The following is a 3,210-nucleotide window of genomic DNA, read 5'->3' as shown; positions in this document are numbered from 1 at the left end:
AAAAAAAAAAGGGTATCCCAATTCCAACCGCAATTAGTTAAAAAAAATAATAATAAATAAAAAACCTCCTGATGAAGACTCACATGGCATATCTACCTCAAGAAGTGATGGTTGGCATATGATTCTTGACGTCTAATCTCTCATTGCACATTCATTTGTTGGTATACCCGGAAGGAAGTGATGCATATCTCACAAGTAACCTTTTCTTAAATATGTCGCTCGCATTCTGTCACAAATTTTTTTTTCAAAAAGCTTCTCATTCTAATGTGTGTGGAAGAGGCCATGTTTCCTCTATTCCAGATTGAGCACAATATGGCGGATGGATAATACCACCTTCTATTTATATCAAATGGAATTACGATATTATTCCAAGGGAGTTAAATAATGTGATCGATTCTTTAGTTAAGAGGGCATTGTCGAATGGTGTCAAGTGGTCCGGTCTAGTTGGGTTCGGCCAATTTCTAAGGCTACACTGTGAACGCCCGTTTAACTAAATGGACATAGCTAGCATGAGCATGATATAGTTGATAATCAGGCCGATCGGTCTCAGGCTTTAATCGAGTTGCCATAAACGTGCCTTAATCGAACTATAGACATATTTTACATTAAATGGGCTTTAAACGGATCCTCTATAAAATTGGTCTCTTAAATGTGCTTGAAGAGGTACACCAATAATATGAGGCAAGGTAAAATGGATTAAGCCAAAGATGGGCAAATCAGCTAAGTTACTAAGGTACTCGGTCTTTAACCCATGAAACTCAAATCAATTTAATTATGCTTATACAACACAAGTTTAATAAGTTCAAATAAATAAAAAATACCTAAAAAAGATGAATGTTTAGATAACAATGACTATCATCTTAACTATACATATAACATAGTTTTAACACTAAATACAAATAATATTAAAACTTCACTCCCCTCCACTGAACTAAGGCGAAATATCAACTGGACCCACCACCTTTGAGAAAATATCATTACCCTCCCTTACAAGAAAAAGATGCTATCTAACAGCCCAACCGTTAGTTTTGGTTGTTAAATTAATTTTTTTTCATAATCCCCAAGATACCCTCTTCCTCTCTGTCTCTTCTCGACCCTCCTGAAATCCACCTCCCCACCCCTTTCGCCGCTAAACCATAGTTCGCAACCTCCGGCAACCCTTTCATCGATGCCATGGTATCTAGCTTCAACAATATTTCCCATAAACCGTGGAAGGGGTTGATGGAAAACTGTTCGCTCATCTTCTTATCTACCGGCAACCCTTGCCTCGACTTCTTCTTTCATGTCGTTCTTGATACATCACCGGAGATTTTGAGCCAAAGGTTAGATTTGGCATGGAACCACAATGATTTATCCAATCTCAAGCTTATTTGCAATTTGTGTGGAGATTTTAAAGTTTATGAAGATAGTGGGAGAGGGGTCCATAGGAAACTGAACGGTGCAGCCGAAGACCATCCATCTTCCTCCTCTGCTTCCACCACCTCCTCTACATCCTCCCCTGCCAATTCGACTCCAGCTAGTAGCAGCAGGACCCATGAATGCTTTGTTTGTCACAAAACTTTTCCCACCGGACAAGCCTTGGGTGGACACAAGCGTTGCCACTACGGTGGTCCGAAGACATCTTCCTCGATGGCCCAGCTTATTCCTGATAGAGATATGCCACTTCACCGTAACAACCTTACCACCTCAACACGCCAATCTTGTAATAAATCTATAACAGACCACATGATGCCAAGTTGAGTCTTGAATCAGTTATTACTTGCCTGTCGTGTGTATATATATATATATATATATATATATATATATATATATATATAACAAATCTGTATCAGTAGTTAATGAAAACATATTTTCTTCACTTCCAGCCAGAGCCACCGTGGTTTCGACCTCAACTTACCGGCCATCCCCGAATCTTTCCCCAGATTTGTCCCTTTCGGTGGGTGAAAGCTCCAGAATTTTGGTGATGAAGAGGTGGAGAGCCCACTTCCCCTGAAGAAGCCTCGTCTCTTCATGACAGACGTCATCCCTCTTCAAGATCACCAAAATTAGAATTAATCCCATCTCCCACTGTACTTTTTTTGTGTTTTCAAATCTTTGTTAGGTTGGATTATTGTTTCTGTACAGAGAATCTTTCATTCATTCATTGAAATTTTCTATGGAACATAGATATGGAGATCTAAATATGTACCGTTAGAAAATAATTCGATTAAATTTCTATTTTCCTTTCCAATTTAATTCAGGTTTGTATTGAATTCTCGATTTCTCAGTCATAGATTCAAACAGTTGCAGAGGCCGTGATCCAGACTACTTTTACACGATCGGTCTCAGATGTCTTCGCTGAGCTCTTGGTAGCCGATCTTCAATTCTTGAAGTCTGGAAAGCTCGGTAATATAAGCCTTGCAGCTAAGTGGTGTCCCTCTCTTGATTCTTCTTTTCGATCAATCAATTATCCTCTGTGAAAGCTTCGTGAGGAGAGTCTTTATAGGTGATTCTTACCCAGAATAGGACAAAGAGTGGTGGATGATCTGTCAAAAAATAATGGGATTTTCATTAAGGGCTGAATCGTTGAGGAGAGAGAGGAAGAGGGTTGAATCGTTTTGGAGAAGAATGTGGTTTTCATTGAAGCTATCTTGGGCATTTCGGGTAGTTTGACATTATGAAAAAATATAACCTTGACTTAACAACGATTATTAACAGTAGGGGCTGTTAGATAACATCTTTTTTTTGTAGGGGAGGATAATCATATTTTCACAAAGGTAATGGGTCCAGTTGATATTTCGCTTCAGGGGAGAGGAGTGAAATTTATCCAAAAGAAAAAAAGAAAAAATAAAAAAATACAAGTACTACTAAATGGATTGTGCTAGGTCGGGCTAAAAGGAGTTGATTCAAATCGGGCTTGTAAATGTGTCGGGTCGGTTAGTCCAGGTGGTTGCATTGTATGCAACCTGTTTATAAAAGTATTAGGGTTCAAATTCGATACGTTTATTAATCGGGTCAATCTAGATCGGATCATAAATGTGTCAGGTTTGATTAAACCTATCGATGCGGTGTGGAATTGACACCCCTATGATGCATACGATTGTAAGGTCCAATTCCGATCCATGGCTCCAAGAAAGAACCATACTTCTGGAACCCTCCCTCCCCCACCCGAAAAAAAAAAAAAAAAAAAAAAACCCTGCATATCTAGTCCCCGGTCCAAAGTCTGATGTA

The sequence above is a fragment of the Macadamia integrifolia genome, chromosome 11 (assembly GCF_013358625.1).
Source record: "Macadamia integrifolia cultivar HAES 741 chromosome 11, SCU_Mint_v3, whole genome shotgun sequence".
NCBI classification, from domain to species: Eukaryota; Viridiplantae; Streptophyta; class Magnoliopsida; order Proteales; family Proteaceae; genus Macadamia; species Macadamia integrifolia.
This window is presented reverse-complemented; position numbering follows the sequence as displayed.